This window comes from Tetrao urogallus, assembly GCF_951394365.1.
Source record: "Tetrao urogallus genome assembly, chromosome: 1".
NCBI lineage: Eukaryota > Metazoa > Chordata > Aves > Galliformes > Phasianidae > Tetrao > Tetrao urogallus.
The window spans coordinates 36,216,122-36,241,838 of record NC_136813.1 but is presented as its reverse complement, the minus strand read 5'-3'; positions in this window follow the sequence as shown (position 1 = coordinate 36,241,838).

Here is a 25,717-nt window from a genome sequence, read left to right as displayed (position 1 = left end):
TACAGGGGAGGAGAAGAAAAAAAAGAGAAAGTGATGAGGAAAAGTAAGAATTCAGGGAAGACTGCTGGCAGGATAACACATAAATATCATCTCCTGAGGGGGAGAAGAAAAAAAAAAGGATGAAATTTCCAATGTTTTTAATGATACAGAAAAATCAATTTCACTGTCTTCTGGCATATCCATAATATGCAAGTAAAATTTGAAACAAATGATCTTCAGAAGAGAAAATAAGTTATTATTTGAAACAAAGATATACAAATATAGAAAGATACTTCTTTTTTCCATTAACATTATTGAAAAACAAACAAACAAACAACACAACCAAACAAATAAAAAGCATATACTGGATATACATTGTGCAACTGACTGTAAAGCAGCTAGAACCTAGATACATCCTAGAAGTTTGCTTGAAACACTGGAACATTCAGTGTCAAAGAACCATCGTAAGATACTGAGGTATGTTAGAAAGATAAGCATTTCTGAGAAAAAACTGGGATGCCTGATTGCTATCAACTACTATATTCTAAACAAACGTGGAGTTCTATTGACAGACCAACTCTTCCTTCTTTTCCGGGAAAGCATCAAGCACTTCCTTTGGTTGCAACAGCATGACATTTACTGTCACCCTAGAGCAATGAAAGGGAAGAGCTGTGTTTAGACAGCTGGACTGAATGCTTAGCTGAGAAGTCACGGTGGAGATGTACTCCCTCAGAGACAAAGAATTGAATTTTTTGGACATTAAGCTCAAACTAGATGCTCCTGATTGGTTTACCTTACAGGAATGGTGTTTCCTATGAAGTATCCTTGCTTATTAATTTCTCAGCGTTTTGGGTGCTTAGCTTTAAAAAGAACTATTAGTAAAAGTTTTATCTCATAAATATGTATATGTTTATACAGATACATTTACATAATGACATTAAATTTGTTTAATTATTTAGCTGAATTAACAGATTTCCATGACTGACATAATTATTTGTAATCAGCAAGTTGCTGTGTCAAAGCCCAGTGTTCAAAAGTAGTATGCAAGGTAAATGAAATACTCATGATGCTTATGCTTGATGCCACAAAATTTTTCTATTGGGAAGTAACAGTACAAATGTTGGTTCAATAAGGTATAACGTGATTGTATTAATAATACTTAACATGGTAGATTTGTATTATCCTTATAATTCTCATGTATCACATGTTGATTCAAAACAAAAATACTCAGACACTCTTCAATTAAGTAGTTGCAGGAAAAAGTGTTGGAGCCATCTACAAATCCCACTACAGAGACATTAAAAATATTTTGTATTTTTATGCTTTTTAACAAAAGTAAAAGAAAATACAACCATCATTTAAAAAAAAAAAAAACACAAATAGCAATTTGAGGAGAGTAAAGATAGCAATGCAGACCTGGCAAAAAGCAGAGCTAGGAGAGTTTGCTTCAGGAGAGCAAACTTCCAGCTCCTCAAAGAACTGCTGGGTAGGATCCCCTTGGAAACTGTCCTTAAGGTCATGGGTGCAGAACAGAGCTGGCAGCTCTTTAAGGACACTCTTCTGAGAGCACAATGGCTCTCCATCCCCTAGAAGAAGTCGAGCAGGGGAGGCAGGTGACCATCATGGCTGTGCAAGGACCTGCAGCTTAAACTGAGAGAAAAGAGGGAAATGTACAGAAAGTGGAAGCAGGATTGTGTAGCCTGGGAGGAATATAGGGCTGTTTTCCATGTGTGTAGAGATAGGATTAGGAAAGCCAAGGAACAGATGGAGCTGAACTTGGCGAAGGATGTGAAAGATAACAAGGGCCTTTACCGATATATAGGCAGGATATATACAGGCCAAGGAGAGTGTTCCCACTCTGATGCAAGGATGAAAGGGAACTGGCTTCCTCAGACATAGAAAAAGCTGAGATACTCAGTGAGTGCTTTGCCTCAGTCTTCATGGGTGGTCAGGTGTCTCGTGTCTGCCAAGACCATGAGCCTCTAGGTGGGGGTATGGGGAGTGGTTTCTGTCCCACTGTAATGGTGGAACAAGTCTGAGTCCTCCTCATGAAACTGAATGTGTATAAGTCCATGGGGCCAGATGTAGCCATCCTAGGGTTCAAAATGAGATGGCAGATGTAATTGCTGAGCTGCACTCCATCATATTTGAAAAATCGTGGTTGTCTGGCAAAGTCCCTGGTGACTGGAAAAAGGGAAACATTACTCCCATTTTTAAGAAAGGGAGAAAGGAAGACCTGGGGAATTACAGACCGGTGAGCCTCACCTCTGTGCCTGGGAAGATCATGGAGCAGATCCTCCTAGAAGTTGTGTTAAGGCGCATATGAGATAAAGAGGTGATTTTGGACAGCCAGCATGGTTTCACCATGGGCAGATCTTGCCTGTCAATCTGGTGGCCTTCTATGATTGAGTGACAGCTTTGGTGGATGGAAGAAGGGCAATGGATGTCATCTACCTGGACTTCTGCAAAGCCTTTGACATGGTCCCTCATCACATCCTTCTCTCTAAATTGGAGAGGTCTGGATTTGAAGGATGGACTGTTTGATGGATTAGGAATTGGGTGGCTGGATGCAGCCAAAGTGTTGTAATTAATGGTTGTGTCAGGGCAGAGACCAGACACAAGTGGTGTTCCTCAGGGCTCAGTCCTGGGACCAGTGTTCTTCGACACCTTCATCAGTGACACAGACGATGGCATCAAGTGCACCCTCAGCAAGTTTGCAGATGACACCAAGCTTAGCAATGTGGTCGATACAATGGAAGGAAAGGAAGTCATCCAGAGGGACCTGGACAGGCTGAAGAAGTGGGCCCATGAAAACCTAATGAGGTTCAATAAGGCCAAGTGCAGAGTGCTGCACTCGGGTCGGGTCAATCCCAGTTGTTTATACAAACTGGGGGAAGATCTCCTTGAGAGGAACCCTGCAGAGAAGGCCTTGGGGGTCCTGGTAGACAAGAAGCTGGACATGAGCCAGCTCTGTGCGTTTGCAGCCCGGAAAGCCAACTGTGTTCTGGGCTGCATTAAAAAAGGGGTGGCCAGCAGGGAGAGGGAGGTGATTGTCCCCCTCTACTCAGTTCTTGTGAGGCCCCATCTGAAGCACTGCATCCAGACCTGGGCTCCCCAGTACAACAAGGATGTGGAACTCTTGGAGCAGGTCCAGAGGAGGGCTACTGAGATGATCAGAGGGCTGAAGCACCTCTCCTATGAGGAAGGGTTAAGGGAATTGAGCTTCTTTAGCTTGGAGAAAGAAGGCTCTGGGGAGACCTCATTGTGGCCTTCCAGTACTTGAAGGTGTAAGAGATTATTCTTTTACATCATTGTCTCAAAACTTGCTGGGGATACAGATGGACAAGTCCAAACAAGTCCTGGGCAAGGGTTGAGAAATCCTTTGCCTGAGGTACACAGATGGACAAGGCCACGGGCAACGAGGGAGAGAAATAAGCCACAGATTAATGGCCAGGAAGCAGTCTTTTGTGCGGGCTTGACGAAGATGGCCACCTCAGGAGGTGCTGCACATGACTTTTACCCAAGCTCCCAGGAATGCCATGATGGCAGAAGAAGAAGAATAAAAAGGGGACCGACAACCATGAGGTTTAGGTTTTCTGGCAACAAATTCTTCATGTAGAAGAAGAGGTTTCTGACATGAGAAGTCTCATGACCGACCTCTCTCACTCCTGGACTTACTCTACACTCTACCACAATGCTGAAGAAGAACAAAGGTGTCTGCCATCAGATTCCTCGCTATGGAAGTCCTGCATGCTGACAGACTTTCCTGGGCCTGCTACCTGAGTCCTACTGCTTCCTCCTGGCTCTGTGTCTTCTTCCTGCTACCTGCTTGCTGCCCAAGGCCAGCCACGTTGCTGCTGTTCTCCCCCTACTGCTTTTGCTTTGGATCTCTGAAATGGCATACAACAGGACCGCTCCTGGATCCTGGTGGTGATTATCCCTGCTTTACACAATTCTTGCTTCTTTCCTATCTTTTCTATTGCCCTCCTTCCCTTCCCCGTCACCCTAATTCATAGTAGTCACTGTCCTTCCCTTCCCCGACACCCTGATTAGGATTTATAATAAATTGGTCAGACCAACATTTGAACCATTGTTTCTTAATCTCACACCGGGTAAACACATACTAAAAAGAATCTCCTCTCCCTCCTATAAATTGGAGTGAGAAGAGAACATATAAACAGGAGGAGAAATGGCTGTTTACGAGGGTGGATAGTGATAGGACAAGGGGGAATGATTTTAAACTGAGACAGAAGAGATTTAGGTTAGATATTAGGAAGAAGTTTTTCACACAGAAGGTGGTGAAGCACTGGAACAGGTTGCCCAGGGAGGTTGTGGAAGTCCCATCCCTGGAGGCATTCAAGGCCTGGCCAGACGTGGTTCTGGGCAGCCTCATCTAGTGGTTGCCGACCCTGCATGTAGCAGAAGGGTTAAAACTTGATGATCATTGTTGTCCTTTTCATCCCAGGCCATTCTATGATTCTATGATTCTACGATTCCATGATTCTACAAGTAATGAGATCACAACTTCAGTGATAGTGATTGTGCTAGTAGGTGAGCATTTAGCTTCAATCTAATAATGAGAGAGGAAAAGGAAATGATACAGGTCAAAGACTAAAAGCTTCTAAAAGACTTTAAGAGAATGGCTAGTGAAACGCTGCTGCATGTATTTTTTGCTTCCTAATCTATTTTCCCGTTTTCTTGATCCTATTGAAAACTCCATCAGGCTGAAGTGGTAGAAATAATTAATAATTATGCTGTGTTAGCCATTAGGAAATCTTAAATTCATTGAAACTTTTCATTACTTTTTCCCTACTTGTTTCTCTATTTCTTGATAGATTTCCCATGGGGAAAAATCATTATTAGCTGACTAATGAATACCTGGATAATAAATATAAATTATGAAAACTCCATAGACAGCTATTAGACAAGATTAGAATAATTCCATTCTTCATTAACTCCTTGTGGTGAATATTCCATTATCTTGTCAAGTGTTTGTTTTTTTTTTTTTTTTTTTTTTTTTTTTAATTGTTTTCTTTTTTAAATTATTATTAAATTTAATTTAAAGCTTTTTTTTCTAATAGAATATTGGAAAAGCTATAGAAAGCAGATACACATAAATAAAAACCTATGTTAATAGTTTGCACAGAATTCCAGCCAAATTCTTAGTTACTGTTAACTGATTTTCCTCCAATAAAGTTAATTATGACATGCTGGTTTATATAGAAGGTCTTGGCTTTTGGTTTTAAAGAATTCTCGGAATTCTTTAATTCCTAATCAGATAAAATTAAGGAACTCTATCTGATTTTGCATTTGCAAGTTGCTACAAGCCTAATGTGCTGTAATCCTGCTGTGAAAACAAAACAAAACAAGACAAAACAAAACAAAAACAGGGTGGGAGGTTTTCTATTTCAGTGCAAAATAGGACATGTAGTCTACACTGAGAGACTTCAGAACTGAGCAGTTATAATTAGAGTAATTCAATGGATGAATGACTGGGTATGTACAACTTCAGCTGATGTAGAAAAAAAAATTGTGCTGACATGTTCTCCATTCATAGAGAATGCTCTTTTTTTTTTTTTTTTTTTAATAGTTTCATTCTTTGTGCATGAAAATTGACACATGAAGATAACTGTCATTGCATACTATACTGTACATATATGGAAAACATGAACAGGCTACAGTTTAAATATCTATGCATTCAGTATTTCATTAGAATAGTTTTGATGACAAGCTGTGAGAAGGTAACAAATTGTCTACACCTCAGTGTAGAATTTTGAGTTACTTCAAATGCTTTACAGGTGAGGAGCTGTATCTTTACTTAGGTTTTACTGAGCTTGTTAAATTTCAGAGAATGCTCTGATTCTCATGGTATGGAAATCAGCGAATAGAATATGAAAAGAATGTATGACATACGAATATATGCATTTGTTAGTATATACAGAGATCTCAAAGTTAGTGTGTTATAATGTTCTTCTATATTCCAGCTCTAAAATTTTTTGACAAAAGTTTGCCCTCAAGAAAATAGTTTTCTTACTTAGCTTCTTATCCTAGAAAGGATTTTTGAATCAAGTGGGTTCCAAGACACCTGAAGGACTCACTCTAGAAGATATTTTAAGGACAAGCATACCAGAAAAACTGGGCCTTTTATAACATGCAGCTATATATTTTTCTTGGAGTGTTTTGAAGTGTTCATTTTTTAATATACTTAACTTGAATTCTCATAGCCCTTCTCAGAACAATACCCTATTCTATTCTGCATTACCATATTTTCCTTTTGTAAAACTTCCTTCCTTCCTTCCTTCCTTCCTTCCTTCCTTCCTTCCTTCCTTCCTTCCTTCCTTCCTTCCTTCCTTCCTTCCTTCCTTCCTTCCTTCCTTCCTTCCTTCCTTCCTTCCTTCCTTCCTTCCTTCCTTCCTTCCTTCCTTCCTTCGTTTAAATTGTTCAGAACAGAATCATATCTTTTCTGCATGTTTCTGAAATGAGACAATATTTTTTCCTGTTTGTAGATGGTAATTATTCTGTAAGTACAAATACAGCATGGTATTATAACTGTGTATCTAAATGCTGTAATCTAAATAATTCAAATAATTACATGATGTTGTGTGAACTTGTTTTTAAGTTAAATTCAGGAGTATTTGTCTTCTTTATGAATGCAGTAATTACACCTAGAGGTATATCTTTATGTATCTACCAGACTTGTAATTTTTGTCTTAATCTGACAAATAGTTAATATTTAAGTAATTTTCTGACACAATACTAATCTGGTTAACCTTAAAGACTTTTGCTTCATTTTCATAGTTCATTTTTCCCTTCTTTCCATTTCTTTAAACTCAAAAGAAACAGGAACTGAGTGCTTTGTGGGAGTTTTGTTTGAGTTAAACTGCTTTGTTGAAAACTTCATCCTTAGGCAGTGTTTGTAAAAATGATCAAAGGAATAGAAATTGCTCATTCTTGTTGAAGCAGTTTCACTTCAAGAAAATATTTAAATGTTCAGTATAAAACTGATCGGAACCCAAGCCTCAGTTATTACAAGGAGCAGAGTTGAGAGACACTCTTATTCTTAGTCTCTGATCCCTTCTCATAGGAATATTTCAGGTTGAAAGGGATTTCAGTAGATCTCTAGGCACATATGAAAGCAGGGGCAGCAACGGGGTCAGGTCATGTTTCTCAGGGCTTCTTCCAGCCAGGTTTTGGAAAACTCCGCTAACTCTCTAGAAAATCTACTCCACTGTTTGACTAATTTCCTTGTTGTGAAAAATGTTTTTCTTTATGGCAAATCAGATCCTCTTTTATTTTAACTTATGTCTGCTGCATTTCATATCATACTTGTATGATTGATGTATTAATATGTGCATGTTCAGAATTATTTTATTTTGACTTCACAGGTTATTCTTAGAGCACTCTCAGGCATCAAGTTATCAGACCTGAAAGGTAGTGCCAGTATCTTGATCATGGCACAAGGCAGTAAGGAATTTCTTACGCTGGCCCTGTCGTAAATTAAGCTACAGCCTTTTTATGATTGCAACCGTACACATACATCTCGAAGTGCCTCTGTGCTAGTCATTCTTAATGATGTCTGTAGACATCGCTTCACCTTTCTGTCTCCCTCTCATTTTTCAAGAAAATGCCAGAGACTCTTTTTTTATTTATTTAAATAAACCCTTGTTTTACATTCTCAGGCTATGCAGTTCTTATCCTACATTCTTCACTCTTTTAGGAGTTTAAACCTAAAGTATAGGAGAAAATTTCTTCAAGCTTTTTCATTTACAATGGAATACACAGACTAGAAAATGTAAGTTATGAATTGCCCTGGAAGTTAAAATACATTTCTGGTTTTCTCACTCCTAAAGTTTCTAAGCTAAACTTTCTGTGTCAAATATGAAGAGATTTTAAGTTCTCTACTTTCACAGATGTGATTGTGCTTCTGCTTGAGAGTTTTCCTGTTTGTTCATTTGTTGGATCACTGTAAGAATGGTTTGGGCATTTTTCAATTTGTTTGCTCATTTGTTTTTTTTTTTCTTCTTTCTTTAAAAGTCTATTGCCCTTATACATCTTATAAAAGTGCTTGCAATTCACTGGGTCTTCTAATTGAAGTGAAGGACACTTGTTTGCACTTAAAAATAACTTTGAGTGAATTTGTCATGTACTGTTAATAGAAGAACCATCATTAGGTTATTAGCACTCCAGAATAAATCTATGGTTAGTACCTTATTTACACAGACTGAAGATTATTGTATCCATGTTTGGCGACCTTGAAGCTGCATTGTGTTCAGTGCCCTTTTTATAACCTTAATTACCAGGGAATACAGAGCTTTAAAGAAATACTAACATTTCACTTTAACATCCACAATAATCTATTATAAAACCAGCTAAGCCATTCCCCAAATACAGAGAAATGTTATTACATGCTCAGCTAGCTGTCAAGGGGCCATGAGTCAGTAGCTTACAGTTATCAAAAGTAACAAGGTTGTTCTGAATTTTCTTCCAACAAAGCCAGCCAGCTTATGAAGGGATTAAGCTCTCTTTGATTAGAACAAGCAGAACACATCCTTCCCTTTTAATTAGCATTCCCTTTTACTTGGTTTAGGCTGGTAATTTGATACTCATACTAGCCAATGTAAGAAAAGACTTGCATTTTTGGTCTATCCTGGAGTATGATAGTAATAGTATATTAGTGTGCACTAGATAAAATGTGAACAATCTTACATATCATGTTCAAAGGCCTAAGAAAATCCCAAGGGCACAATGTCAATAGATACAATATAATAATATATGAATATAGTGTGACATGAGATTCTGAGAGCCTTTAGGCACAGTATATCGCCCCAAGGCCACAATCTTTTACCTTCTATCCTAGAAAACGAAAAAAGATATTATGTCAGCTTTATTGATATTTTAGAAGTTTACATTTTAATTTCTGTCTTAAGGCAAGACAGACTGCAGTAGTGGAAAAATGAGTGGAAAAATGTGTCCAAAAAATTGAAATGTTGATATCAAGACAGATTGGTGTTGAAATATCCTTAACATGTTGAAAAGAAAGAGAAAAAATAAATTTATTGGAACACAGGTGATGGTACTTTGACTGTGGATTTCCTGTCATCACCTTTCCCAATCCTCTCTCTTTCTACCTTGAAATCTCAGTGTTAATTGGCATTTAATAAAGATCAAAGAAAGAAACTACAGATTATAGAGTCATTTGGGTTGAAAGGTACCTTTAAAGATCATCTATTCCACTCCCCCTGCCAAGTCTCATCCAATCTCATGTTTAACATTTCCTATGACAGGACATCCACAGCTTATCTGGGCAACATGTTCTAGTGTACTGTCACACTCATAATGGACATAAAGAAGATATTTCCTATCTGAATCTACACTTTTTCAGTTTAAAATCATCGGGCTTTGTCCTGTCACAAAATGCCTTTGTTAAGAGTCACTCCCCATCCTACTTGTAGATTCATTTTAAGTACTGGAAACCTGCAATAAGATCTCCCTAGAGCCTACTACTTTAATCCATCATCTGATCATTTTTGTGGCCCTCATCTGGCACTGTTGTAGCAGGTCTGTATCTTCCTTTTGCTGGGAGTCCCAGAGCTGAACTCAGTAGTCTAGGTAGAGTATCGCAAGAGTGGAGTAGAAGGGGAGAATCACCTCCCTTGACACGCTGGCCTCTCTTCTTTGATGCAGACCAGATTGCAATTGGCTTTCTGAGCTGCAAGAGCATATTCCTGACTCATGTCACGCTTTTCACTTACCATTACTGAGTCTCTACATTTTTCTTAGTAGCAATCTTCCTTTCACTTGTGCACAGGACCTCTGTCTGGGTCTCCACGTTTTTCCTGGCAGTAGCCTTCCACTGGGTTGCAGCCATGGCAAACCAGCAGACTCACCAGCACTATTAGGTTAGCCTTAATGAGGTGTGACTGATCAGCTCAGCCCTGTTGCCAGTAGTGCTGGCACTGCCCTTGCCTGGTTACCAGGCCCTTAACAGGTGCGCATGCACTTATCACTCTCTTCATAAAGACAACAACCCTCCTCACTGTGTAGTCCCTTGAATGGGTGGCTTATGGTTTCTGTGCATTTGAACTTGGACAACCTATGTGATTCACACACCCTGACTCCTCCTCTCCATCCCTGAGGCTTTTTAAGGCAGGGGTGTAGATGCAGAGCCATTGCCCTAGCAACATCCATTTCACATCAGCTGCTCTTGAGAGAGCTGCCGGACTGCTTGGTTATCTCATAGTTCTCCGGATGAAGAAACTGACCAAAACCCCCCTGTACCTTGTGGTCAGTCACTGTAGTTCTGGCCGGGACAGCTCCAAAGCAGTGAAGCTCACTGATCAAGGAGGGACTCCACCACCTCCCTGGGCAGTCCATTCCAGTGCCTGACCACCCTTTCTGAAAAGTAATACTTCCTAAGGTCCAGCCTGAATCTCCCCTGCCGTAGCTTGAAACCATTCCCTCTGGTCCTATCACTAATGACACGTGAGAAGAGGCCGGCCCCCAGCTCACTACAAACTCCCTTCAAGAAGTTATAGAGAGCAATGAGGTCTCCCCTGAGCCTCCTCTTCTCCAGGCTGAACAATCCCAGCTCCTTCAGCCTTTCCTCATATGGCCTGTGTTCCAGACCCCTCACCAGGTTTGTTGCCCTCCTTTGAACACGTTCCAGGGCCTGAATGTCTTTCTTGCAGTGAGGGGCCCAAAACTGGACACAGTACTCGAGGTGCGGCCTCACTAGTGCTGAGTATAGGGGAACAATCACCTCTCTGCTCCTGCTTGCAACACTGTTTCTGATGCAAGCCAGGATGCCATTGGCCTTCTTGGCCACCTGGGCACACTGTCGGCTCATGTTCAGCCGAGCATCAATCAACACCCCCAGGTCCATTTCCTCTATGCAGTCCTCCAGCCACAGCGCCCCAAGCCTGTAGCGTCGCCTGGGGTTGCTGTGGCCAAAGTGCAGGACCTGGCATTTGGTCTTGATGAACCTCATCCCATTGGCTTCAGTTCAACTACCCAGTCTGTCCAGGTCCTTTTGTAGGGCCTCGCTACCTGCAAGCAGATCGACACTTCCAGCCAACTTGGTGTCATTCGCAAACTTACTGAGGGTGCACCCAATGCCCTCATCCAGGTCATCAGTAAAGATATTGAAGAGGACAGGCCCCAGCACCGACCCCTGGGGAACACCACTCATGACCGGTCGCCAGCTGGATTTGACTCCATTCACTACCACTGTCTGTGCCCGGCCCTCCAGCCAGCTCCTTACCCAGCCAAGAGTGTACCCATCCAAGCCTCGGGCTGCCAGCTTCTGCAGGAGAATGCTGTGGGAGACAGTGTCAAAGGCTTTGCTGAAGTCTAGGTAGACCACATCAACAGCCTTTCCCTCATGCACCAGATGGGTCACTAGATCATAGAAGGATATCAGGTTGGTCAAACAGGACCTGCCCTTCATGAACCCATGCTGGCTAGGCCTGATCCCCCGCTCATCCCGCACATGCCGCATGATCTCCCTCAAGACAACCTGCTCCATAACCTTCCCTGGCACCGAGGTCAGGCTAACAGGCCTGTAGTTCCCCGGATCCTCCTTACGACCTTTCTTGTAAACGGGAGTCACATTGGCAAGCCTTCAGTCTTCTGGGACCTCACCAGTCAACAAGGAGCGCTGACAGATGATGGAAAGCGGCTCGGCTATCACCTCCGCCAGTTCCCTCAGCACTCTCGGGTGGATCTCATCTGGCCCCATACACTTGTGGCAGTCCAGTTGGAGTAGTAGGTCTCTGACTGTTTCTTCCAGAATCACAGGGGGGTTAGTGTGGTCCTCAGCTGAGATTACCGGGTCAGATAGAGGAGTATCCTGAGGATAACTGGTCTGACTTTTAAAGACAGATGTAAAGAAGGCATTCAGAACCTCTGCCTTTTCCTTATCCTCAGTGGTCACATTCCCAGCCTCATCCAGCAAAGAGTGGATATTCTCCTTTGTCCTCCTCTTACTGTTAATGTATTTATAAAAGAGTTTCTTATTCCTTTTCACCCCAGCGGCTAGGTGAAATTCAAGCTGGGCTTTTGCCTTTCTGATTTCACCTCTACACATCCTAAAGACTTCCTTGTATTCATTCTGAGTGGCCTGTCCCTCTTTCCACAGGCGGTAGATTCTCTTTTTCTCCTGGAGCCTCAAGAATAGCTCCCTATTCATCCACGCCAGTCTTCTTCCCCGCCGGCTCATTTTGCAGCTCAGGGGGACTGCCTACTCCTGCACCCTTAAGACTTCCTTCTTGAAGGGCAACCAGCTCTCCTGGACCCCTTTACTCGCTAAGACTGAATGCCAGGGGACTCCCCCTATTAGTCCCTTGAACAATTCAAAGTCCGCCCTCCTGAAGTCCAAGGTAGCAGTTTTACTATTCCCCCTCCAGGCTCCACCATGAATCACGAAGTCTATCATTTCATGGTCCAAGACAGCCTCCAACCTCCACATCTCCCACCAGACCTTCCCTGTTTGTGAACAGCAGGTCTAGTGGGGCAGTTCCTCTCGTGGGCTCTCTGACCAGCTGTATCAGGAAGTTGTCCTCTATGCATTCCAGAAACCTCCTAGACTGCTTCTTCTGTGCTGTGCTGTACTCCCAGCATACGTCAGGGAAGTTAAAGTCCCCCATGAGGACAAGGGCGGGCGACTGTGCAGCTCGTGCCAGCTGCTTATAGAATACCTCATCTGTCTCTTCATCCTGATTTGGAGGTCTATAACAGACGTCCACCAGGGTGCCTGTCTTGTCAGCCCTTCCTCTGATCTTTACCCAAAGGGATTAAACGTTATCGTCCCCAGTCACAACCTCAGTAGCGTAAAAGCATTCCCTAACATAGAGAGCCACACCGTCACCCCGCCTTCCTTGCCTATCCTTCCTGAAGAGTTTGTACCCATCCATTGCAGCGCTCCAGTCGTGGAAGCAATGTCCCACCATGTTTCCGTTACGGCAACTAAGTCATAGTTTGCCTGCTGCACAATGGCTTCCAACTCTTCTTGTTTGTTGCCCATGCTGCGTGCATTAGTGTAGACGCACCTCAGCTGAGCCCCTCGCCTCTCACCTAATCCCAATACCACTTCCCCAGGCTGCTCTCTAGCAGGCCTGGCTTTATCCCCTTCCCCCTTCCTATCTAGTTTAAAGCTTTCTCTACAAGTCCCGCCAGCTCCTGGGCAAGTATCCGTCTCCCTTTTGGAGACAGGCAATTCCCATCAGCAGACCTCAGGCCAGGTGCTGAGTAGACCGCCCCATGATCAAAAAATCCAAAATTTTTGCGCTTGCACCAGCCTCTCAGCCATGCATTTATAAGATGGCTTTTCCTGGTCATCTCAGCGCTTGTCCCTGCCACCAAGGGAATACTGGCAAACACTACTTGTATGCCCGCTCCATCAACTAACTTCCCCAGTCTCCTAAAATCATTTTTTATAATCCTCAGGCTTCTAACAGGGATCTCATCACTGCCGGCCTGAACTATCAACAGAGGGTAATAATCAGAGGGGCGGATAAGGCCAGGGAGTTTTCTAGAAATATCCCTGACCCGGGCCGCACCATTGTTTCCAACTTCCTCTGTTAAACTGATTAACTGTACTGAAATAGAAGGGAACAAACACCTTATCAATATTGCTTGCTTGTGCTATCCCTCACTAACATCTGCTTTGTACTCAAAGCACTATTTGGCCTACTTAGTTATGCTAACAACTGAACAGTCAAATACTTCAGTGTTTTAAATAACAGCATAGTGACTGTTCTCCACTCCATGTTTACATCTGCTGTACAGTGAAATAAATGGGCATCTTACAGTGTTTTTCATGGCTCTGAATGATTCTACTTTTTGCTATGAAAAAAATGAAAAGTTTTTATTTCTGCATGGTCAGTGCTGTTTTGTTTTTCTTGAGTAGGCCTGTTATATCAGCTAAGTGTGGTAGCTTCAGATTGCATATTTCTTCAATTAAATAATATGTTTATGAAATATTTACATCCTAATTTTAACAGTCTTGCTTTCTTTTCTTCTTGAAAGGATTAATTGGTCTTTTGTGGGAAGAGAATAATTGTTTTTATTGTTTCATTTATTAGAGTTTTCTTACAACTCCACCAATGTTAAGAACTATATTGATCTGCTAATTTAAAAAAAAAAAAAAAAAAAAAAAAAAAAAAAGGCATAATCACGTGAAGTCCTCATTGGTTCTCTTACTTGTTCCAGCAGAGCAGTTTTGTGAGCATGTGAAGTAGGGCGATGGACTGTTGGTGACATATCATAGAAAATTAGTTATTAAAAATAGCACTGGTATTTTCAAGAATCATTTTCATTCTTCAATAGTCAGAAGTATGATTAATAAACATAGAGCCTCTCTTGTTCCTGGCAGCTTTTCAGTACCTGAAGGCTAATTCCTTCCTCAGCTAAGTGTCAAATATGCGTCTCATTTAGTATATTATAAATTTATCTTTGTGCACCAAAATATATTATAACATGAATGCAACAACATTTAAAGAGAACTGTTCCCAAACATTCCTGAAATTTGTAGCTGCTTCAACTTTTTAGTAATTCATATTTCTGAGATATTTTAATAGTTAAAAAAAAAGAAACATATTTCTGAAGCAGTGAAATTTATGTTAATGAAAACATTTATTTTATGTAGTTGTGAATTCAAAATTTTACATGCATCTTAATAATTTCATTCTTTCATCAGTTTAAGAACAATGAGAAACTTTATGATCTTCAAGTTAAATGTTTTAAATTTAAAATATTTTGGGATTTTCTCTCCGAAGAACTTCACTTTGGAAGTAACTTGAACGTACTAAACAATCATTAAATGACTGGGTAAGAGACACAAAAACATAAATGTTAATTGTAGGAAAAGAGAAAAAGAAAAGTATTTTTATTTCTGGGTACAGCTAGGTAAATTCCCTTCATTGTGCCATTGATATTAACTGTAATATCAGCATTCATTGTGCCAAGCGGGGCTTCAAAAAACAACATGGTAAAGCACTAATTTTCACTAATTTCTAAAAACTTTCACAATTATTTTGGAATGACAAATTCACTGGGAACCTAATGTTTCTGTAAGTTGGATCCAAGGTAAAGCTTTCCAAGGAAATCTGCTAATAGGAAATTTCTGGTCCTGTTTCATCCTGTTTTTATGTTCAAGGCCAGCCCCAGATCTTCTCAGGTTTGCTGCTGGACTCAAAGATTGAAGTCTTTTTTACTTCAGTAGGCCAGAACCTCTGTCTTACTTGTCTGACAGTGCAGTACAGAATTCAGTGAAAGTATTACCTGAATCACCAAACTCCTTTACACTTGGGGCTGGCGTTAGAAAAAGGCTTCTTTTTTTTCTTTTTTTCTTTTTTTTTTTTTTGAGTTTAAATTCTTGTTGCACTGCACAGTGGGGAGGGAGGAGGGAAATCTTCAGCCTGGAAAAACAGTGTAAAAATAATTATCTATTAAAATAGACCTATGGAAAATATTTTGGAATGGCAGCTGAAGCCAGACAAGATGACAGGGGAAACCTCAGATGGTTATAAATGTCTATGTTTAGGAATGTGAAATTCAGTACTGAATTTCTGCTCAGGATAAGTTTACCTTGCTGGTGATGTGTACTTGAAGCCCAGAAGGCCAACTGGGCTGCATCAGAAGAAACATGATTGGCAGGTCAAGAGAAATGATTCTCCTCTATTCCATTCTCATGAGGCCTGGAGTATTGTATTCAGCTGCACAGAAGGACATGGACCTATTGCAGTGATTCCAGAGGACAGCCATGAAGATGATCAGAGGACAGAAACATTACCACTATGAAAACAGGCTGAGAAAGCTGAACTACTTCAGCTTGGAAGAGGCTCCAGGGAGACTTCCTTGGTCCTCTAGTACTTAAAGGAGTTTACACAAAAGATGGAGAGGGACATTTACACGTTCTGTAAGTGATGGGATAAGGGAGAATATTTTTCTACAAACAGGAGACTTACGTTGGATGCTAGGGGAATTTTTTCATTCAGTGTGGTGAGGTGGTGGAACAGGTTGACTAGAGAAATTGTGGATGAGCCTTGCCTGGAGGTGTTTAAGGCCAGTTTGAATGAGGACCTGTACAGTGAAATAATTATTTTTATCTAGTAGTTGTTGTCAACTTTGCCCATGGGAGGAAGGGTGGAGCTAGATGGTCTTCAGATGGAGCTTTAAGGCTCCTTCTAACCCAAGCCATTGTATGATTCTTTGATTTATTATGTCTGTAAGTCATCTCATGTCCTTGTGTCAGCTGCACTGGAGACACAGTATTTTCTTTGTATATCTATTACGTATTATAAAAGGTTTGGGAAACTGAATCATTTATACTGAATTACACCATTCACCTTTATAACTAATGGAAAGTTCTCTAAATCTCCAATGAAAAACATGTTTTTAATAATGAATATAATACTATCTAGTATGAAAGTTCTGGTTAAACTCAAATCTAGTCAAAATAATAACTCTTTCTCAAGTAGTAATGAGCAAAACTTAATGGAAGAACTGCTGTGATTACTGTGTTTAATGGTTTGGAATAACTGTCAGGTCTCAAAAGGTTTTTGTGGGTGGATTATTACTGACCATGAAGTTCAGAAAAAACACATTGAATGCAAAGGAATAGTTGACAATACACTAAAGAGGTTTTCTGCTCAGAGAAAATAAATTAAATCTGAACAATTTTTTCAACCAATCTGAAAAAAAGATGGATTGTGTCTGCAAAATTGAATAATTCTCTATATGTTGTGAAATCATCAACAGATTATTTATACACTACCTGGAATTCGCATGGAAATATTGTATTCTGAGCAAGTGTTAGAGAATACCCCTTGGCAGTGAAATGTGAGCTTTTAAATGTCAGTAGTTCTACTTAAGACTATTTCTTATTCTCCTAAGCTATGTTCACGCTTTGAACATTGATAGATATTACTATTCATAATAAAATACTCAATATCACTTCACTACTCCTCCTGCCCTAATAATTACTTGCTCTACAGATCAAATATCAAATTGTAATGACATAGTTGCAGCAATGTGAATGTTACGATATTTCAGTTCTAGTTCAAATAGGAAAGTAAATTTCAAAGTCAGCAGGTACAATAGCTGTCCAGTGTTTTCTTCCAGTTTAAACTGTGGAAACTATGCTAATGATAGCATCCACTGAGGTTTTATCTAGCATAGTGCAAAATGAAGGAGAGATTCAAAATTCCAACTCAAGATTACTTTGAAAAATATGGGTTAATGTTATCTGCTATAGTTCTGGCTAAAATTCTGAGGCATCTCCTATATGCACTCGTCTTGATGTTGCACTTCCCTACATATCTGAAAAATATTCAGCTACAGCTCCACAATATTAAACATAGGATCATAAAACCACAGAATGTCTTACTGCTCTTATAGCAGCTTACAGAGAACAAGCTTAGACTGAGTCAAAATAAGATCTCCAGCAGCATTTGCTTCCATTACCTCAACAAAAAGTACTATTGTTCTTCCACTTGGGGTCCTGTACCAAAGACAAGCAAACAACAACAAAAAAAAACATAGAAGAACCTCATGTGCTCCCTCCAAGCTTACTACTTTAAGAAGAATAGAAGCAAACAGAACAGAATAAAACAGAATTGTTTATTTGAAGAAGTCCACGAAGATCTTTAAGTACAACTGCCTGACCAGTTCCTTCATTGTACAGCCCAAAAATGTACACAATATTCAAGGTGAGGCTGCACCACTGGGAACTGTGCTGGAAAACTCCTTTCCTTACTGGCTATGCTGTGTTTAACCAAAAATAAGGTTTGGGTTCTAGGATACACTGCGAACTCCTGCTGAGCCTATGGTCTACCAGTACCCTCAGAACCCTTCTTGCAGAGATGCTCTTTAGCATCTCTCAATCTGTACCTGTGTTCAACATTACTCTGTCCCATGTGCAGAATCCAGCATTTATCTTTCCTGAGTTTCAGGATAATCCAGGTTGTTCAGTGCTCCAATGTATCTAGATCTCTCTGCAAGGCATTTCCTTCTATCAGGAAGTCAGCAGCAATTTATTATCATCAGTAAGTTTCACATTTCACTCTTGCATCCAGATCATTGATGAAAATGTTGACCAGAACAAGCCCTAGTAATAATGAAGTCCTGAGAACACTGCTAGTGGCTGGCTGCCAGTCAGATGTAGTCCCATTTACTACAACCCTTTGAGCTCTAGCATTCAACAAATGATCATAACATAAGCCTATTCAACTCACAGGCAATCAAATTGTCCATAAAAACACTGTGAAGGACAATATTCAATGACATTAAAATTCATTCACATGCATTTCATCCCCTAATTGTGTTACTTTATTGTAGAAGAATATAAAAATACTAGGTCAGAGTTCTCCTACCTACAGAATAGCTGATCTATGCCATCAGCCTGAGTGAGTGGTTGATAGCAGATACTCATGGTGATATCTGCATTACTATCCATCCTCTTAATCCTCACCCAAATGCTCTCTACCACATCATCCTTAGCTGCAGAAGCCGTATTGTCTAATCTCTGCCTGCAGACAGTGCAAAATCTCCAACTCCCTTGCCTTGCCTGTCTTTCCTGAACAGCTCATAACCCCATATCCCCTCACTCTAGTCCTGGGACTCATCCTATCAACACTCACTAATACCAATGACACCATAACTTTGGTAAACGACTGAAAGAACTGAAGTTTTCAGTTCATCTGATTTGTTCCTCAGTCTGTGTGCATTGATACGCAAGAATTTCAGATGTGCTTCTCAAACCTAAGTGATCCTTGGTGCAGAGTAGATGCTCCCATTAGCCTCTATGCTGTCAGACAGTGCTGTATCATATCTTGGGTTGACTCAGCATTCCTAGCTGTATTCCCCAGGGGGCTAAGGAAAACACTGTCTGTGCTTCTCAATACTTCAGTCACCTTCCCAGAGCCTGAAATCTCTTTTGATAGATCTCAGTCTTCTTGCTGTGGCATTGTGTGTGCCTACATGGAAGAACAGGAGTGGTGTCTTGCTTCAATTTATAGGAGGGAGAGGAGGTTCTTTGATATATGTATATCTAATGAGAGATCCAAGATCCAGCAGTGTCCTGTTGCACATCATTCTCATGACCCGAGGCAAAAGCACAAGGGGAAAGCAGCAGCAGCAGCGTGGTTGGCCTTAGGCAGCAAGCAGGTACAGTGACAGACCAAGTCCAGGAGGAAGAGGCATGTCTCAGGTGGTAGGCCCAAAGAGTCTGTCAGCAGGCAGGTATCCTGTTGAGAGGCATCTGATGACACACACTTACCCTCATAGTTGTTGTTCCCTTCTTTATCCTCCTTCTTCTGCCAATGTGGCATTCCAGGGTGCTTGAGTCAGTGCCTCCTGAGATGGCTATGTCCCTCAAGATAAGCCCACACAAAAGACTGCTTCCTGACTGTTAAGCTGGGACTTATCACTTCTCCTTGCCTCTGGCCAGCAAATCTTCAGACAAAAGATTTTACCAACTTCCACCAGGACTTGCCTGAACTTGTCCATCTGTGCCCTTTAGGCAAAGGATTTCTCAGCCCTTGACCACGACTCATCTGGACTTGTCCTCAGCAAGCTTTATAAGGATTTGCTGCCGAGACTAGCTTTGGAACAGGTAAGATTACACTGGACAAGGGATCTGGAGTAAAAAAGCTCTTTTTAAACGATTTTTGAAGCCAGCAACAGTGCTGCACTTGCGCTGGGGAACTGACAGCTTGTGAGCAGGCTCCTGAGTCAGCAGGAGTAGAGCTGGCACATTAGCTGCACAGTTTAAATACCCTATGAACATGTCATCACCCGCTCTTGATGGTCGCATCTGATACTAAGCTTTAAATAGCTTTGGGGAGCATCCCAGGTGAGTAACCATTTTTTCCTCTTTTTTCCTCTCCTCAGCATCACTTAAATTGCTGCCTTCATCCTCATGAGATCAAATGCTAGGACTGTCTCAGTAGTGGTCATACTGGATTGATTTGTGCATATCAAAAAAAGCAGAGCACAGCTTCATTGTTCTGTCCCTTTCTTGGACTTCCAGATGCTTCTCATTCTCCCCCTTCAGTGATTTGATCCCACTGATCCCAATGAGTATCAATCAAAATACAGTTTACAGTATGTAGTTAGTATCTTGAACTCTGTGAGGATCATAACATAACATATACAAGAAAAAACAAACGGCTTACTTTTAGATACTCTATCATAATCAAGGGATGGTACTACTGCTGTGAATGGAATGTAAAAGACAGGACAACTTAGGACAACTTAGTCAAACAACATGTGGCCCTGCCTGTGTCAGGTGGATTGGAGCTTGATGATCCTTGAGGTTCTTCCCAACCCAAGCCATTCTGTAGTTCTATGATCAAAACTACTAGTTGGAGTTAAGCCCAATTTACAGAGCCTTTCAGATTTAATAGAAAAAATGTAGAAAGCAATAACTTGATAACTTGATGGAGTCTCAAAAATATGTCTTTCAATGTTTCTCACCAAAATTCAGAGAAATATTTTTTTCTTGTAATACAACATGAATGTGCATTATACCCTACAGAAAACATGGGAAGAATGCTTTTATAGTACACCTAGTCACGTGACTGCAGAGATTAGAAAACAAATCTGTGTGTATGCGTTTGTGTAAATTTTTGTCTTTCCATTAGGAGAAAAAGGTGGAGTGAATGGTGTCTCACTTCAATTTGTATGAGGGAGAGGAGGTTCTTTTAATATATGTATACCCGACAGTGAAATTAAGAAACAATTTTTCAAATGTTGGTCCAGCCAGTTTATTACAAATCCTAGACAGTTACAAATCTCCCTTACAAATCTCCCTCCCAAATTTCTACAAATCAGTAAGGGAGATGGGGAAGATGGAAAATAGAAAAGAGATAGGAAATAGAAGCAAAGAGTCTTTGTAGAAAGCAAGAGAGAGAGAGTCACTACCAAGGGTTCCAATGTTGCTTGTGGTTTGGACTTACTCTTCCATAATGATGGGTCACTGGATGTTGTGTTGTTCAGTGTACAATTGCTCTTTCCAACAACATTATAACCTTATCTATAATCCAGAGTGGTCTGTCAGCTCTCTTTGGAGTGACTGTTTCTGGCTTTTGAATCTCAGTGGGAACTCCTTTGTTGCCATCTTCCAGGCTTTGCAAATTTTAAGTCAGCAGATGAGAGGAAGCTAGGAGATGCCAGTTGTATCCTGTCTGCATAGGATGTAATGGTATCATTTCGCAATCTATCCCATATGGCTGGAGTCATTTTCTCCCAGGCAGAGTCTTCAGCCAATTAACACTCCTGAGCACTCCCTTTTGAAGGCAAACAGTACAAAGAAATGCTTTGAAATGTAAAATTGTCCACAAAGTTATATTGATTGCCACTTGGTGACACCCACCACTCACCTCCTGCTTAGGGCAGAGTCCTGTCTCAAGAAATCCCTTGGAAAGCAAGTTTGAGCCAAAAACAAAGGAGGGTTCAAACAGATGGAAAGGGTCTTCTGGTCCTTCTTTTATGTTTTTTTCAGGTGAAGACAGTTTCAAGAGGTTGTTGTTGGGTTTTTTTTGTTTGTTTGTTTGTTTGTTTTCTGCAAGCGAAGAACAAATATGTTGTTTTGAGTGCCTTTTCTCCCTGTGATGTAAGAGAAAGAAGAATTTGATCAATTTTCTTCCTGCAGAATGGCTTGAAGGAATGGACAAACTTTGCAAAGTTGTATGCATGACTGGATTTACATTATAAGATTCGGGAATTATGGAATAACTCAATAATTTCAATCATGAGGGAGTTCTGAAGATCTTCTGGTTTAAATTCCTTCTTACCTATATTTGAATTTAAAACTAGAGCATGTTGTTCAGCATCTTGTTGAGTTCTGAGTATCTTAAAAATGGTGATTTCTCAGGCTTTCTCAGTAACCTGGTCCAGATTTTGATGCCTTATTGTAATTATTTTTTCCTCGATATGTAACTTGTTGCAGCTTTGTCCACTGCTTCTTGTCTTTTTGCTGTACACCTTTGAACACAGATTCTGTTTTCTCTGTAACTGGTTTCCAATCATTGAACACATTAGTTGGATCCTCCATTAGCCGTTTCTTCTGTCCTCGTATGTCATATGCTTTACAACCCTAGTTTCCTTGGTATCTCTTTTTTGGATTCACTACTCTATATGTGTTCTCAAAAGTGCCAAACAGGGAAAAATGATCACTTCTTTGACTTATTGGCAACCAACTTACTAAAGCATTCCAGTTTATTCTTGACCTTTTTTTTTTTTCCCCCCTCACGTCCAACTTATTGTCTGTCGCAATCTGTAAAGCTGTTTCCTAGAGATGTGGTGCCCAGCCTATACTCATTCATTCACATTCTATACCAAAGGTCTTAGCACTTAGATTTTATAGAACTGTACACTCTTTTGCATTGGAAGGACAATAGGAAACCATTGTTTTTCAATCATGTTAACATGTATAGAAACGATAAAAGCTCAAAGACTTTCCTGTCACTCCGAACAATGATGTCAGATGACTTTTACAAGATTGTAAATCTTCCATTTGCTGTATATACAAGTGTTGCTGCCTTATAATTTCTGCTAAAGATTATCCCAAATATTTTTATAAAAATAGATAAAAAGGTGGATTGAGTATGCTAGGAGAAGAATAAAAATATTATTTTTACAGAGAAATATTACTAAACGTTAAAAACGTTTTATTTTTTTTTTAGCATATATTTATGTTCCTTCAGGTAGGTCACTGCTGGAAATCACAGAATATTTTATGAGAGCATATAAAATATCTGGTTCTTAATTTATAAATTATATTATTGAGTTTAGTAATAGACTGTCTATTTTTAAATAGCTGTCTGTATGCACAGAATCACAGAAGAATTTGGATGATTTATGGAGTTGAAATGAAATTTAGTCACCTACAACAAACATGCCTAGGAATTTGCCCCTGTTCTGTAAATTACTTCAAGACTGGGATCACTTTTATCTTTTTGTCTATCAAATGCCTATAGAATTCAGCTGACTAATTCCAAATCTTTCTCCTACTTCACTGCTTTCATATACCATGAAAAAAGAAGTGTCATTGTTCATTAATCTTGCAGGTTTATTACACAATAAAAGGATAACAAGATTGAATAATCCTGGGAGGGAGGTAATAAATAAATACATTCATATATTTTAAATTAAACTTATTCTTTGAAACTGTAGTATTTAGACAGAGTTGAACAGCAAAAGGAGGCACATCTTTTCTTGTTTCTTTACATTTGTAACTATATCTACACAAATGACATTTTTCTTTAAATTAACATCTCTGAGGCTGTAAGAAAGTGTACTTTAAAGAAAATGCAGGGGGTAAGTTTTATTTTAATTGACTCTCCAAAGAAATGAGTAAAGGTCAGAGTTAAAAACTAATGGCATTCTGAGAAAACTTTATTACAGAAATAAAATTTCACTATTTTCTAGAGAATATTGTAGTTTGCGAATTACAATTCGTATGGAAAATTATAGTGGTGTGAAGTTGCCTTAAGAATGTTTGAGGGATCTGAACTTGACCTTCTGTATCTCAGATTTCTTATGTTATGCAAGTATATAGTTCAAAGAGCTGTCATGGTACATCTAGCATAGTTTTGTTTGTTTGTTTTCTGTCTTTTCCTCAAACAGAACAGTCTATTTTGCTCTTTTTTTTTTTTTTTTTCCTTCCTAATGTTTAAATGCCTTTTAATAGGTAGCATCCTATTTATCTTCATTTAGTTTGTCTTGTTTTAATATCTACCTATTCATCTTAAGTCAATTTGTGTTTTTGTCTACACAATGTTATTTTGTTCTATGTTAATTGTATCACTTTGTAGAACATTATACGATAACCCCATGAAAAAAATCTCAGTAATCTTCAAACATGCTTGAAGCTCAGGAATTAAACCTAAAAATTTCACTGGTCTTTTGATGATTTAAAGTCTGAGGAGTTTTGCACACTGAGAGCCAGCTACTGTAAAACAAGCACTCACATAAAGCCTAGTTGACGTTTAAAAGAACACACATTTACAAATGCATACACAATTCCAGTAATATATAGACATCTATGACAGCTTTAAGAAAGCAATATGTATTGACTATCCACTGTTTACATGACTACTTCATATAAATGAATCTGAAAATTTTGAGCAGAAATTCAGATGGGAAGACAATTCAGGCTGTCTCACTACTATATTGGATCAATAGTTAATATTTTAGGAGGTAGCAAAAGAGCAATTAGTTTGGAAGATAAAATTTTAGACCTTATAAATACTCTGCTTTTCTGAGATCATAGAATCATAGAATGGCCTGGGTTGAAAAGGACTACACTGATCATCTATTTTATTTCAACCCCCCTTCTGTGTGCAGGGTCGCCAACCACTAGACCAGGCTGCCCAGAGCCACATCCAGCCTGGCCTTGAATGCCTCCAGGGATGGGGCATCCACAACCTCTCTGGGCAACCTGTTCCAGTGCTTCACCCCTCTCTGTGTGAAAAACTTTCTCCTAGTATCTAACCTAAAACTCCCCTGTCTCAGTTCAAAGCAATTCTCCCTTGTCCTATCACAATCCACCCTCGTAAACAGCCGTTCCCCTTCCAGTTTATATGCTCCCTTTAAGCACTGGAAGGAACTGTTTAGTTTTTAGCTTTGGTATCTTCTATTTATTCTGAATATCCCAAATAATTTACTGCCATTAGGTATTAATACTGTGCAATCATATTGCCTACCTATGGAACCTGAAAGAAGAATGAAATACTTAGCAGTACTGAATATATTGAAACATATTATCTGAAGTCAATAGGATTCCTAAGTGTGCAGGAAAAAAGAGTGAGATGGTTTATCAAACCTTTCTACTTCACAGAAGTAAATCCTCTATACCTTGTACACAAGCATATAAAGGTCTCTATAAGAATCATGATTTATTCCTGATTAATTTCAATGGATAATTCTCTTCATATTTAGAATTGGTGAGCAAGATTGGCTGACTGTAACTCAAAAATAGGTCTTTCAATATCTATACTTTCAATATGTCAGTGGTGTCCTGCAACAATAACCACGTTGCTTCTGAACTCCTGTTTAACACAGGACACTGACAGATTTGTCCAATAATATAGGACCTTTTATTTGTAATCTAGGGAAATGTCATGCTGTGCTTTGAAACTCAGAGTAATAACCTGATATCTGAGTTCATGGACTGCATTTTCAAACCTTCATATATTAGTGCAAGCTGCTGACAAGCTGAAATATGAAAAATATGAGAAAGTATGTCTGTAAAAAGTGAATCCAAAATATCTTCAAAAGTGACCTTAAACTGAGTAACTCGTTGTTTGAAACTACTCACAGTTATCCCATATTTTATAATGGCCTAAGTAAAGTTGGCTAACCCATTTTTTTTTTCACTGTCAGACTTCCCCTAGCATGCAGATGATTTGTACCATTGTACAGATTTGTGATCCAAGAAAAATAGAAGTTCCATAGGGAGAAAATAATAAAGAGAAGCACCAAAAGAAATACCAGTTTCACACAGATAATGGGAGTCAGCTTGTGGTAAGTACTTTGAGTTCAGATATCTTCATATTCTCAGAACTATCTCTTTATAGTGAACATTTTATTAGGCTTCATAAAGTAATAGATGCTGTTTTTCCATTAGATCAGAAACTCAACCTAATGAAAGAACAGAGTTCATTTTTACTCCTGTGATATTACTGATTTAAGGATATTATGGCATTTTGCTTCAGTTCACTATGCAGTGTGAAGT